Source organism: Elephas maximus, chromosome 12 (genome assembly GCF_024166365.1).
Source record: "Elephas maximus indicus isolate mEleMax1 chromosome 12, mEleMax1 primary haplotype, whole genome shotgun sequence".
Taxonomy (NCBI): Eukaryota; Metazoa; Chordata; class Mammalia; order Proboscidea; family Elephantidae; genus Elephas; species Elephas maximus.
This window is the reverse complement of record NC_064830.1, coordinates 610415-625944: the sequence shown is the minus strand read 5'-3', so window position 1 is coordinate 625944 and position 15530 is coordinate 610415. Positions and strand designations below refer to the sequence as shown.

General features: G+C 43.7%; 1 protein-coding gene across 4 annotated transcripts in view; it reads left to right on the top strand.

The window, feature by feature from the left end:
- The window catches only part of MCPH1 (microcephalin 1), a 144844-nt gene that overhangs the window by 30723 nt on the left and 98591 nt on the right, over nucleotides 1-15530 (top strand). The gene's annotated exons all lie outside the window — the stretch shown is intronic.

Here is a 15530-nt window from a genome sequence, read left to right as displayed (position 1 = left end):
CTTTGGTACAACAGTTTATTCACGGCTCAGTCTTGTGCTTTCTCTGTCCTAGGCCTGGATTCAGCCATTTTTCTAAGGAGCCCTGTTTCCTTTTAGTGAAAAATGGTGTTTTGAACCTAAAATCTGTACGCTATGTATGCTCACTGCCTTTGGGGTGTTACCCCTCCCAAGCCCTCTTAGTGGACAGAGTTGATGATACATGTATGATGGATTTATGTGTGCCCATGCAGTTATTTCTCTTTCTGCCCACATGTGATGAAAACAATGAGTTCCCACTGGTACCTCCAATTCCAGTCCAAAACCACAGGGTTTATTCTGGTCTTCATCCTTTCCATACTTGTAACTCCATCTGCAGACAGTGGAAAACCGATTTCCATTATCCTTAACGTATTGTTGTTGTTAGTCGCCATGCATCGGCTTCGACTCACGATGACCTTGTGTGTACCTGGACAGAACTTTGCCGGCCCTGTGCCATCTTCCTGATGCTTGGTAGGTTTGAATGGATGTCTGTCGCAGTTACTTCTCACTTTGAGCTGTGCCACATCAGCTAAAGGCTTTACTCCACCCACATCCTTAAGGCTGACCCTGCTTTGAGCAGACAGCTCCTCCCCATTCGTGTTTTGAGTGCCTTCCAACCTGGGGACTCCTTTTCCAGCACTGTATTGGGTAACGTTCTGTTGATTGATACACACAGGGTTTTTCACTGGTATTTACTTTTCAAAAGTGGATCACCTGGCCTTTCTTCCTAATCTGCCTTAGTCAGATATGGAGCCAGGCTCGCGTCTCCATTGCCGTGCGTTCCCTGCACAGATCCCCTGCTCCCACTCCTGCTGACTTCCCGCCCTGTGCACCTCCATCCCCCGCTCCCACTCCCGCTGACTCCCTGCCCTGTGCACATCCATGCCCTGCTCCCACTCCCGCTCTGACTCTCCTCCCTGGGCACGTCCATCCCCTGCTCCCACTCCTGCTCTGACTCCCCGCCCTGTGCCCATCCATCCCGTTCCCACTCCCGCTCTGACTCCCCGCCCTGGGCACGTCCATCCCCTGCGCCCACTCCTGCTCTGACTCCCAGCCCTGGGCACATCCATCCCCTGCTCCCACTCCCACACTGACTCCCCACCCTGTGCACGCCCATCTCCCGCTCCCACTCCTCCTCTGACTCCCTGCCCTGTGCACGTCCCTCCCCTGCTCCCACTCCTCCTCTGACTCCCCGCCCTGTGCACGTCCCTCCCCTGCTCCCACTCCTCCTCTGACTCCCCGCCCTGTGCACGTCCCTCCCCTGCTCCCACTCCTGCTCTGACTCCCTGCCCTGTGCACGTCCCTCCCCTGCTCCCACTCCTGCTCTGACTCGCCGCCCTGTGCACGTCCCTCCCCTGCTCCCGCTCCTCCTCTGACTCCCCGCCCTGTGCACATCCCTCCCCTGCTCCCACTCCTGCACTGACTTCCGCCCTGGGCACGTCCATCCCCCCCCCCCCCCCCAGTCCTGCTCTGACTCCCTGCCCTGGGCATGTCCATCACCTGCTCCCATTCCTGCTCTGACTCCCTGCCCTGGGCACATCCTTCCCCTGCTCCCACTCCTGCTCTGACTCACCACCCTGGGCACTTCCCTCCATTGACTCCCCACCCTGTGCACGTCCATCCCCTGCTCCCACTCCTGCTCTGACTCCTCACCCTGGGCACGTCCATCTCCTGCTCCCACTCCTGCTCTGACTCCCTGCCCTGGGCATGTCCATCCCCTGCTCCCACTCCTGCTCTGACTCCCTGCGCTGGGCACATCCATCCCCTGCTCCCACTCCTGCTCTGACTCCCCACCCTGGGCACGTCCCTCTGTTGACTCCCCACCCTGTGCACATCCATCCCCTGCTCCCACTCCTGCTCTGACTCCCCGCCCTGTGCCCATCCATCCCCTGTTCCCACTCCCGCTCTGACTCCCCGCCCTGGGCACGTCCATCCCCTGCTCCCACTCCTGCTCTGAGTCCCAGCCCTGGGCACATCCATCCCCTGCTCCCACTCCCACACTGACTCCCCACCCTGTGCATGTCCCTCAGCCGACTCCCCACCCTGTGCACATCCATCCCCTGCTCCCACTCAGGCTCTGACTCCCCACCCTGTACAAGTCCATCCCCTGCGTTGATGAGCTGTTACCCTGCTTGGGCTCTGACACCCCGAGCTTGTCTGCCCCTCAGTGGGGATGTTCTCTCACTGCTTACGCTCCACCCAAGTGGACACTGTTGTCACCCTGCTCAAGCTCTGACTGACTAATGCAGGCCTCTTCTTCCTGCTCACGGCTCTGACATTCTGTGGTGTGGATGCCTTCCTCACCATTTCACCCTCCCACCAGGATACATCTGCTTGGGCTCTGATACTCCACTCAGGACTGTTCCCCTGCAGGAATGCCCTCCTCCTCCTGCACTAGGAGGTGCTCCAGTGCCAAAGCTCTTCTCACTGTCCTTGGACCCTAACACCCACTGCCACAATCCCCCCTCTCCCCCCGCCCCATCCACAGATGTCTACTTTCTTTGGTTCCATCTCGTTGGCCTTAGGACTGAATTAGGTAATAAGTAATCAGGGACCGGGCAGATTACTTTTATTACCTATTCAAAAAAAAAATTTTTTTTTGTTTTTCCATGAAGGGCAAATTAGTCTTAGACTTTTAAAGTTTGTTAAGGCTAGTCCTGTGATTAAAAACTGTATGTTAAAAGGGAAAATGTTTTTTAAACCTACCAGTGAGATTTTTTATGTTTATAGCAAATTTTCAGAGTACCCGTATTGGTTAAAAACAAAGCAAAGCCATGCATAAAATATCTACTGTTACCAGTTCAACCAACTTTAAAAGACTCTGTCAGTCTCAAACAACATAGTTTTACTGATTAAAAAAACAAAAACCTTTTGCCATCAAAGACAAACCTAGTATTCATGAATCACTTAGTGAGTGGTATCAGAATAATAATTCTCTTGTAGAGCAAAATATATAGCCATGCCACTTTTCTTACTCATTTTTTTTTGAAAATGTGGTTATATTTCATAAATTTTTATTATGTTAACATGTATTGAGCTTATTATTGCTATTTTTAAGTGAACTAGTAAATACATATTTTTAAAATTTCTCAGTTTAATTTTTGCTACAATAAATATTGATAAATATAACTCACATAAAAAAGTTTTTTGAGATCCTTAAAATTTTTAAGCACATAAAGGGGCTTCAGGATTTTAAAAGTTTGAGAACTTCTGCTTTACAGTTTAGTTTTATCAGCTGTTTCCAACCTGTAGATTGTCTCCACCCCTCACTATCCCAGGTGTGGTCTTGCTCTTCGCTATATGCACATGCAGGTTTTTTCCTCAGTTATTACCTTGTGGAAGTCTTCCATGTTGTTTTGCTCTGATATGTAAAAGGAGTCCTTATTCCACAGAAGGTTGTATTATCTTACCACTGCCCAGATCATGAACTCTAGAGTTTTTGAAGAAGTACTGTGCATCGTGGATGGAATTATGTCCCCCCAAAGGTGTGTGCCCCGGTATTGTGTGATTTTCCTGTATGTTGTAAGCCCTGAGTCTATGATGTTAACGAGGGAGGATGGGCGGCAGTTGTGTTCGTGAGGCAGGACTCAACCTACAGGATTGGATTGTGTCTTGAGTCAATCTTTTGAGATATAAAAGAAAGAAGCGAGCAGAGAGACAGGGGGACCTCATACCACCAAGAAAGCAGCACCTGGAGCAGAGCATGTCCTGTGGACCTGGGGTCCCTGCGCCTGAGAAGGTCCTCGACCAGAGGAAGATTGAGGACAAGCACCTTCCTCCAGAGCTGACAGAGAGAAAAAACCTTCCCCTGGAGCTGACTCCTTCAATTTGGAAATAAATTTACTGTGAGGAAATAAATTTCCCCTTGTTAAAGCCATCCACTTGTGGTATTTCTGTTATAGCAGCACTAGATGACTAAGACAGCGCGTGAGGGCAATGCGAATCAGACAAGACTGCTTAGATAGATGTTATGGATTGAATTATGTCCCCCTAAAACATGTTGTAAATCCTAACCTCTGTGCCTGTGACTGGAAACTCTGGTGGCGTAGTGGTTAAGAGCTAAGGCTGCTAACCAAAAGGTCAGCAGTTCAAATCCACCATGCGCTCCCTGGAAACCCTATGGGGCAGTTCTACTCTGTCTTATAGGGTCACTATGGGTCGGATGAGTTGGAATCAATGGCAACGGGGTTTTTTTGTTTGCTTGTTTAGTGGCAAGTACTAAGGTCCTGCAGGAGGCCCCCACCTGAGGGAGGCCAGTGTGGCTGGAGCAGGGTAAGTGGTAGGAAAAGTAGTAGGAAATGAGGACCACCATGAACCTGCTGGGTGGTTCTCAGATCAGTTTTTAAAAAGAATACCTAATGGAAGTTGTTAATCAGGAAATGTATTGCCTTAAAACTACCCTCTCTAGTTACCCTTTGGAAAGTTTTTGCATATCCCTGGGGGTAAACATCCTCTAGTTGGAAGATCACTGAGCATGACTGAACATGATATGATTCCTATTGGGAGAGGACAGGAAATTGGCCAGGTAGTCTCGCTGTGGTTTCAGTAGGCACGCAGACAATATGAGAGAGTTATTTGGTTTTCAGTGTGCATAGGGAAAAAGCGAGAGGGCTGGTAAACTTTCGAATGATGTTTTGGTAACAATAGACTAATCATTTCTCTCTGTGCCTTGTACTTTCCTTTTATTTGCTGTTATATTTCCCTCAAATACCTTTCCTTCTCATGCACTTACTAAGCTTCGTTCTTGAAGAACTACTTCAGACACCACTTCTTCTGTGAAAACTTCCCGAGGACGTAGCATGGTGTGTTGAAAAGATACAGGCTCTGGAGCCAGACAGACTGGAGTAAAATTTGGACTGTGGTGTCTAGCTATGTAGCTGTGGACAAGTTACTTAACCACTGGGCCCTGGTTTCTTCATAGAAAACATGAGCTTATCCTTAAAGGTTGTTAGGAATGCCTGGAGCACAGCTGGTGTTCAGCTCTCAAACTCTCAGTTCTCGTTAATCCTTGTTTGATCTGTGCTCACAGGGCAGCGTTAGCTGAACTGTGGTGTGTCCTCTTTTTGTGTTCTTCATTGTATTATAGGGAGCTGTGTGACTGACTCTTCTGTTAGGATTGTGTACTTGGAGGCTCAAGTCTTCAGAAAGATGTCATTGTTTTTTTTTTTTTTTTGAATCTTCCATGATGCCTGACCCAGCCTGTTAATAAACTTTTACTGAATCAATTTATTGACTGGATTCTGGAAATAAGATGGTGACACAGGGCAGTTTGGCATCAGAGTAGGGAAAAGGCAGTAGGGGTGGCCCAGACGAAGTAGAGGGGTTGGAAAACTCGTTTTCCTGGGAATAGAGCGAGAGTCGGGTTCCTTGTAGGTTTGCAGAAGGTAGTCTTGTAGTTGCTTAGCTCTCAAGGAAGGATCAGTTCACCAGGCAGAGTGGATCCCCCTGCCCAAGGAGAAGGGTGAGACATGCTGCTTTGGCTTCCCTTGGCTCTGAAGTAGCAGCGATTAGAAAACCAAGGCCAAAAAGTTAGTTCTGATTTTAGGGGTATTTCTTGAAACACTTTTCCTCCTTACCTCTAGGTGGGGAGATAATGTTATCATTTTACATTTCTGGAGAAAAGCAGAAACCCAGTTGCCGAGATTTATTTGCTTGTTTGGTAGATTTTGCTGGAATGCCTGATAAGCGTGGGTTTTAACGCAGGGACCTGAGCAGCGTACTGAGTACACCGAAGCACACACCGTTTGCATAAGTAGAAAGACACAACCGTCACTAAGTGCGACCTGTTTCTTCATCCCGAAAAATGATAGTTACACTCAAGTAAAGTGGATTCAGGGAGCGTGTTTTTATGCATCTTTACGTCTGATCACCTGATAGATAAATTGTTGGAAAGCGTGTTCCCAAAGGAGACAGAACGTGTCCTCTACAGCTACATCACCTGCATCAGGCACACATTGTGCTCGATAGAATCAGGACTTTTCCAAAGCTATTAACTAGTAGAGGATACTTACTAGTTTTGTACACTTTGCCAAATGATCTTCTCTGAGCCTCAATCTCCCCAGTTGCAAAATTGGAGGAAATAATAGTATTTACCTATCAGGTAAATTTACCAGGCTTCTAACATGTTGGCATTAGAAAGCGTAAGGGCTTCTTACACTTAATTATATGATACAGTGATCATACATCATTACAGTATTGTATTGGATTGGGCAAATCTGCAGCAAAAAAACCTCTTTAAAATGTTAAAAATCAAAGATGTCACTTTAAGGCGTGCCTGACCCAAGCCATGGTGTCCTCAGTCAACTTCTATGCTTGTGAAAACTGGGCAATGAATAAGGAAGACTGAAGAAGAATTGATGCCTTTGAATTATGGTGTTGGCAAAGAATACTGAATATACCATGGACTGCCAGAAGAATGATCAAGCCTGTCTTGGAAGAAGTAAAGCCAGAAGGCTCCTCAGAAACGAGGATGGCAAGACTTTGGCTCACATACTTTGGACATGTTATTGGGAGGGACCAGTCCCTGGGGAGGGACATCATGGTTGGTAAAGCAGAGGGTCGGAAACCCTCGTTTTTGGTTTTGGGTTTAAAGTAGAGGGTCAGCAAAATACAGGAAGGCCCTCAAGGAGATGAATTGACACAGTGGTTGTAACAATGGGCTAAAGCATAGCAGTGGTTGTGAGGATGGCACCGGACCGGCAGTGTTTTCTGTTGTGCATAGAGTCACCATGAGTTGAAATCAACTTGAGGGCACCTAACAACAACAGCGTGATTATCTTGGTTCTATTCATGTGTGTCTTTTGTCCAAATGCTTCCCCGCAAAAAAAGAATACTTTTTTGTTGTTTTGTTACTTTTATCAGTGATAAATATATAGCATTTTACTTGAGCCAGAAGAAACTGGTAAACACTGCTCAAGAAACACTTCTCTCCTCCTTCTTGTCCATCTTTTCTGCCCATTTCTCATCTGTTTTATTAGATCCAATATTCACCCACCCATTAATTGTAGGCTTTCTGTAGGCTTAGATGATTAGTTTTTTTTTTTTTTTAATTGTTGTAAAATATATATAACATATTTGCCAATTCCGCCTCCTTCCTGTCCCTAATAACCACTAATAAACTTTGGTCTCTATACTTTTGCTTATTCTTGTTATTTCATGTAAGTGATACCATACAATATTTGTCCTTTTGTGTTTCACTTACTTCAGTGACATAAGGTTTTTGGGGTTCATCCATGTTGTAGCATGGATGAGGACTTCATTTCTCTTTTTTGCTGAATAGTATTGCATTGTATGTATGTATGTCTTAGTCACCTGGTGCTGCTATAACAGAAATACCACAAGTGGATGGCTTTAACAAAGAGAAATTTATTTTCTCACAGTCTAGTAGGCTACAAGCCCAAATTCAGGGCACCGGCTCCAGGGGAAGGCTTTCTGTCTTTGTTGGCTCTGGAAGAAGGTCCTTGTCATCAGTCTTCCCTTGGTCTGGGAGCATCGCAGCACAGGAACCTCAGGTCCAAAGGACACACCCTGCTCCCGGCACTGCTTTCTTGGTGGCACGAGGTCCCCATGTCTCTCTGCTTGCTTCTCTCTTTTGTATCTAAAGAGATTGGCTTAAGACACTATCTAATCTTATAGATCTCATCAATATAACTGCCACTAATCCATCTCCTGTCATCACAGGGATAGGACTTACAATGCATAGGGAAGTCACATCAGATGACAGAATGGTAGACAATTGCACAATACTGGAAATCGTGACCTAGCCAAGTTGACAGATATTTTTGAGGGACACAGTTCAATCCATGACAATGTATGTACCACATTTTGTTCATCCATCCGTTGATGGACATATAAGTTGTTTAAGACATGTGCAAAGACCTGGAGATGGAAAACCAAAAGGGAAGAACATGCTTTGCATTTCTCAAGCTAAGAGAACTGAAGAAAAAATTCAAGCCTCAAGATGCAATATTAAAGGAGTCTATGGGGAAAATATTAAGCGACTCAGGAAGCATTGAAAGAAGATGAAAGGAATACACAGAGTCATTATCCCAAAAAGAATTGGTCGACATTCAACCATTTCAGGAGGTGCCATATGAGCAGGAACCAATGGTACTGGAGGAAAACTCCAAGCCACACTGAAGGCATTAGCGGAAAACAAGGCTCCAGGAATTGACGGAACACCAATTGAGATGTTTCAACAAATGGATGCAGTGCTGGAAGTACTCACTCGTCTATGCCAAGAAATTTGGAAGACAGCTACCTGGCCAACCGACTGGAAGTGATCCATATTTATGCCTATTCCCAAGAAAGGTGATCCAGCCAAATGTGGAAATTATCAAAGAATATCATTAATATCACATGCAAGCAAAATTTTTCAGATCATCCAAAATCAGCTGCAGCAGTGTATCTACGGGGAGCTGCCAGAAATTCAAGCTGGATTCAGAAGAGGACGTGGAACCAGGGATATCATTGCTGGTGTCAGATGGATCCTGGCTGAAAGCAGAGAATACCAGAAGGATGTTTACCTGAGTTTTATTGACTATGCAAAGGCATTCGACTGTGTGGATCATAACAAATTATGGATAACATTGTGAAGAATGGGAATTCCAGAACTCTCACTCATGAGGAATCTGTACATAAATCCAGAGGCGGTTGTTCAAACAGAACAAGGGGATACTGCATGGTTTAAAGTCAGGAAAGGTTGTGCACCAGGGTTGTATCCTTTCACCATACCTATTCAGTCTGTATGCTGAGCAAATAGTCCGAGAAGCTGGACCGTATGACGAAGAAGGAGGCATCAGGATTGGAGGAAGACTCATTAACAACCTACGTTACGCAGATGACCCAACCTTGCCTGCTGAAAGTAGAGAGGACTTGAAGCACTAACTGATGAAGATCAAAGACCACAGCCTTCAGTAGGGATTATGCCTCAACATAAAAAAAATCCTCACAATTGGGTCAATAAGCAACGTCATGACAAATGGAGAGGAGGTGGAAGTTGTCAAGGATTTCATTTTACTTGGATCCACAATCAACACCCATGGAAGCAGCAGTCCAGAAATCAAAAGACACATTGTGCTGGGCAAATCTGCTGCAAAAGGCCTCTTTAAAGTGTTGAAAAGCAAAAATGTCACCTTGAACACTAAGGTGCACCTGACCCAAGCCGTGGTGTTTTCAGTTGCCTCTTATGCATGTGAAAGCTGGACGATGAATAAAGAAGACTGAAGGATAATTGACGCCTTTGAAATGTGGTGTTGGAGAAGAATATTGAATATACCATGGACTGCCAAAAGAACAAACAAATCTGTCTTGGTAGAAGTACAACTGGAATGATCCTTAGCAGCAAGGATGGTGAGACAGTGTCTCACACACTTTGGACACGTTGTCAGGAGGGATCAGTCCCTGGAGAAGGACATTGTGTATTTGCTCATGAGCCAGTTTAGGTAGGTTATGTGCTTCTGAGAATTTGTCTTTCATTTATCTAATTTGTTGGTGTGCAGTTGTTCATAGTATTCTTTTTTTGTTTTTTAAAAGCAACTTTAAAAATGTAATTTACATAAAATAAAATGCACCTATTTTAAGTGTGTAGTTCACTGAATTTTGACAAACGTGTATACCCATGTCACTACCACCACAACCAAAATATAGAGCATTCTCATCATCCCCAGAAGTTCCACTGTATCCCTTTGGAGTACTTAATTCCTTTTTATGTCAATGAATATTCCATTGTATGGAAATATATACCCCTGCAGTAGAATATTTAGATTTGCTTCCACTTTTGCCTGTTACAAATTACACTGCTATAAACATTTGTGTACAGGCTTCTGTGTGAATATATCTTATATCTTTTTATATCTCTTGGGTATATAACTAGGAATGTAATTGCTGAGTCATATCGTGACGACACGTTTACTTGGTTTTTTGAGAAACTGTCAGGCTGTGTGTACCATTTTATATCCTGACCAGCAGTGTATGAGGGCTTCAGTTTTTCTATATCCTTACTAATACTTGTTATCTGTATCTGATTATAGCTATAGAGTGGATATGAGGAAGCCCTGGTGGCGTAGTGGTTAAGTGCTGCGGCTGCTAACCAAGAGGTCAGCAGTTTGAATCTGCCAGGTGCTCCTTGGAAACTCTATGGGGTAGTTCTAGTCTGTCCTATAGGGTCGCTGTGAGTCGGAATCGACTCAGTGGCGGTGGGGTTAGGTAGTGGGTTAGTGGATATGAAGTGATATCTCCTTGTGATTTTGATTTCTATTCCCGTGACGACTAATGATGTACATCTTTTCATATATATGTTTGCCATTTGCATATCTTCTTTGGAGAAGTCTCTATTCAGATCTTTTTCCCATTTGCCATTGGATTGTTTGTCTTTTTATTATTGTGTTGAAGGGTTCGTTATATATTCTAGATAGAAGCCTCTTACCAAAGATGATTTACAAAGTTTTCTCACATTCAGAGGGTTATCTTTTCACTTTTTTGATGGTGTCCTTTGAAATACAAAAGTTTTTTTGTTTTTTAATTTTAATGAGGTTCAATTTTTTTTCGTTTTCGATGTGTCTAAGAAACTATTGCCAAATATAAGGTCACGAAGATTTGCTCCTACGTTTTTTCCTAAGAATTTTATAGTTTCAGCTTTTTATATTTAGATCTTTGATTTATTTTGAGTTCATATTTGTGCATGGTGTGAGGTAGGGGTCCAGTTACATTTTTTGGATTGGCTCTCCAGTTGTCCTAGCACCATCTGTTGAAGAGAATATACTTTCCCCATTGAATGGTCTTGGTGCCCTTGCTGAGAGTTAATTGACCATAAATGTGAGGTTCTCATCTGGTTTTAATTTGCATTTCCCTGGTAATTAGTGGTGTTGAGCATCAGATAATGTGCTTGTTGACTGTTTGTGTACTGTCTTTGGTTTAAATCTTTCACACACATTTAAAAAAAAAGTGTGTTTGTCTTCTTAATATTGAGTTATATTGAGGGCTATGGACAGTAGTTCCCCGGGGGACATCTAGGTCAATTCTAGAGGCCATATTTACAATCCATATATACAACGTCCTACATTCTACCTTGTTGAGTAGCATCTGGGGTCTTAAAAGCTTGTGAGTAGCCATCTAAGGTACAATTGGTCACTTCCTGTCCAGAACAAAGAAGAGTGAAGAAAACCTAAGACTCAGGAAAACGTTTAGTTCAAAGGACTAATAGACCACATGAACCACGGCCTCCACTAGCCTGAGACAGAACTAGATGGTGCTGGCCACCACTACTGACTGCTCTGACCAGGACCACAATTGTAGGTCAGGAACAGAGTGGGAGAGAAATGTAGAGCACAATTCAAACTCATAAATAAAACCAGACTTACTGGTCTGATAGAGACTGGTGGAATCCCCAAAACTATGGTTCTTAGATACTCTTAAAACTTGGAATTGAAATCACTCCCAGAGATAACACTGTAGCTGTACAATGGACAGGTGTATGAAATGAACAGTAACCCTGGTGAGGAATGTACACCCCAGAACAATCAACTATATGAGACCTAAAAGGCAGCATTTGCCCAAAAGCAAAGTTCAGAAGAAGGATAGGGGCAGGTGAATGGACTCAGGGAACCCAGAGAGGAAGGGGGGAGAGTGCTGACACATTCAGGGGTTTGCAGCCAAAGTCACAAAACCAGGTGTATAGAAATTGTTAATTTGCTCTGTAAACTTCCACCTTGACAACAATAAAATCTTCAAAAAAAAAACTTGAGTTGTAGACTGTTTTTGTATATTTTGGATACCGGTATTTCTCTCAGATATACACATAGTAAATATTTTCTCCCGGTCTATGGCTTTCTTTTTATTTTATTGTGTCTTTAAAAATACACAAGTTTTTAATTTTGTTAAAGTTGGTTTTTCGTATTTTTCTTCTTTGTGCTTTTGGTCCCATCTAAATATGTTTGCCTACCCCAAAATCATGAAGTTTGTCTCTCTTATTTTCTTCTAGAGTTTTATGGTTTCATCTTTTAAGTTTAGATCTATGATCTATGTTGAATCATTATGTTTATGGATGGTATGAGATAAGGTGGTCAAAAGTTTTTATCTTTCTTTTTTGTATTTGTAATGACATTTATTGATTCATAAAATATTTTTTTAGTATTTTACTCTCTGCCTGGCATTGACGTTTCAGTGGCAGCTAGACAGGCATATTCTCTACCCTCCTGGACTTCTTAATGGAGAAAACAAATTAAAAATTTGCAAGTTATAATAAGTACTCTGAAGGAAACAAGGGAGGGACAGAGCTAGAGATTCACACTTAAATTTTTTTATTGTGCTTTAGGTGAAAGTTTACAGAGCAAATTAGTTTCTCGTTAAACAATTAATACACAAATTGTTTTGTGACATTGGTTGCCAACCCTGCGATGTGTCTACATGCCCCTTCTCGACCTCAAGTTCCCCATTTCCTTTTGTCCAGTTTTCCTGTCCCTTCTTGCCTTCTCCTCATACATGTGGCTGAGCTACGTGTATTATTATTTATTTCATAGGCTGTCTCACCTTTGGCTGAAGGGTGAACTTCAGGAGTGACTTCAGTACTGAGTTAAAAGGGTGCTTGGGGACCATGCTCTTGGAATTGCTCCAGTCTCTGTCAGACCAGTAAGTCTGGTCTTTTCTGTGAGTTGAATTTTGTTCTATCTTTTTTCTCCAGCACTGCCTGGAACCCTCTATTGTGATTCCAGTCAGAGCAGTTGGTCGTGGTAGCTGGATACCATCCAGTCGTGCTGGACTCAGTCTGGTGAAGGCTGTGGTAGTTGTGGTCCATTAGTCCTTTGAACTAATCTTTCCCTTGTGTCTTTGGTTGTCTTCATTCTCCTTTGCTTCGGATGGGGTGGCCGCTCACAAGCTTTTAAGACCCCAGATAGGGAGTCGTATTTGAGGTAACCTACTTTACACAATCTGTCTAAAGTTGTCGTTCTTAGGTGCCTTCGAGTCAGTTCCGACCCATAATGACCCTGTGTACAACGGAGTGAAACACTGCCCGGTCCAGCACGATCCTCACTGTCGTTGATATGCTTGAGACCATTGTTGCAGCTACTGTGTCAGTCCACCTCGTCGAGGGTCTTCCTCTTTTTCGCTGACCCTCTACATTACCAAGCATGATGTCCTTCTCCAGGGACTGATCCCTCCTGATAACGTGTGTAAAGTATGTGAAACGAAGTCTAGCCATCCTAGCTTCTGAGGAGCATTCTGTCTGTACTTCTTCCAAGACAGATTTGTTTGCTCTTCTGGCAGTCCATGGTATATTCAGTATTCTTCACCAACACCCTAATCCAAAGGCATCGATTCTTCTTCAGTCTTCCTTGTTCATTGTCTAGCTTTCACATGCATACGATGCGGTTGAAAATACCATGGCTTGGTCAGGCACACCTTAGTCCTTAAAGTAGGTTACCTCAAATGTGACTCCCTATCTGTCTAAAGTAAGACAAACCCCAGTCCCTTTTGTATTTGCTTAAACCTTCGGCATTCCTCCTAGCGCAGTTATTGCAGTAGCCTCCGGATTGATCTCCTTGGCTTCAGTGTCATCGTCTTGAACCAGTCCTTCAGAGTGACCGTCCATGACTCTGTCCTCCATCAAACCCTTCTTAACTTCCTGGAACTTACAGGATTAGGTCTAGGCTCATTAGCTTAGTAACTAAAACCCTGGGGACATAGATCACCTCTTCATTACCTGAATCCTTTTGTCCCTTGATCTCCTAACCCGCATTCAGTCACTTCAGTCATATGAGACACTATGAGTTTCCCAGAACGCCATGCGGTTCCCTTCTGCGTCTGCCTGTGCTGTTCCCCCGGCTGTGTCTTCTCCACTCTCCCCGATCTGCTTCCTTCTCAGAACTCCAGAGATGGCTTTCAATCTGAAGCTTTTCCGACTCCTTTAGTGTCGGTTATGTTCTCTTTTTTGCTCCTGCTCTACCCTGTTATACTTCTATTGTTGTAATTATTGCACTGTGGTTTTTTTTTTGCAAGTTCCTCTCATGTCTGTTTCAATAGAAGACAGCTTCATCCGCATACTTGCTTCTGCATTCAGTCTGTTGTGATAGCATATGCCACTTAACCCAAAAAAAAAACAAACCCAGTGCCGTTGAGTTGATTCCGACTCATAGCGACCCTATAGGACACAGTAGAACTGCCCCATAGGGTTTCCAAGGAGACCCTGGCGGATTCGAACTGCCACCGACCCTTTGGTTAGCAGCCATAGCATTTAACCACTATGCCACCAGGGTTTCCATATGCCACTTAGCTTCTGATAAACTGCATTGTATACTCATGAAAGAATGAGAAATGAAAAAGGAAAATAACATCTTAGTATTATTTTAAAAATAGGTTTGATTTTGTGTACCCCTAAAAGGGTCTCAGGGACTGCAGGGGTCTTCTGACTGTACTTTGAGAATTGCTGCCCTAATGATAACTACTGTTGTTAGTGTGGTGCGTAATCTTTCAGATGTTTTCTTTTAAATGAAAAATGCTTTATCATAGATATATACCATACTGTACAGGCGCATATATGTTTCTGAAACTTCCTTTTCATTCTTAACTATATTCAGAGAGCTTTCTTTATTAATATACATATATCTGCCCCATTTTTTATTGCACTGTATTTTAATTATTTGTTCAAATATCTGTTTTGCACATTAGATGTTGAGCAGCGATTGTCTTATATGAAATATTGCTGGGGATGTGGTAGTGGCAATACTATAGAAAGACAAACTTAACAGATGGATGAGATTATTCTGTAAACAGGGGAGTCATTGCAGATTCTTGAGCTGGGTTGGGGAGAGATGAGCCAAATGTTTTAAGATGAATATTTCAGTAATGTGTGGGTGAATTAGAAGAGAAACCATAGGAAAGGAAATCAGAAAATCGTAATTTAGATTTCAGTTAATGAATGCTTAGAACAAGATAATGGTGAACTAAATCCAAAGATAGGAAGGATGTGAATGCTGTTGAACCCAAACCAGACCCACTGCCATCAAGTCGATTCTGACTCACAGCACTCCTGTCGAGTTTCCGAGGCTGTAAGTCTCTGTGGAAGCAGACGGCCACATCCTACTCCCACGGAGCCGAGCTGCTGGTGGCTTCAAACTGCTGACCTTTTGGTTAGCAGTCGATCGCTTTAACCACCGTGCCACGAGGGCTCCTTGTAAATGGCGTTGTGAAAGGAGGAATGACAAGATGTGATGACAGACTGATGATGGAAGGAGGCATGGCTAACAGTAGCTGGGATTTCAAACACAGCTCTATGGGATGGTGGTGGTGCCTTGACAGAAGCAGACAAAAAGGAGAACTCAGTTTTGGAGGAAAGGTACACTCTTTGACCTCAACTCCTTTAGGACCATTCCAGCTCTAAATGATCCATTTTATGACCTGTTTACTTTTAAATTATGCCTTGCATAGCATGTACAGTTACGAGTGCTGTGAACTAGTAATTTTGTAGTATGTTACAAATCTAAGGTGCCCTGGTGGTGCCGTGGGTTAAGAGTTTG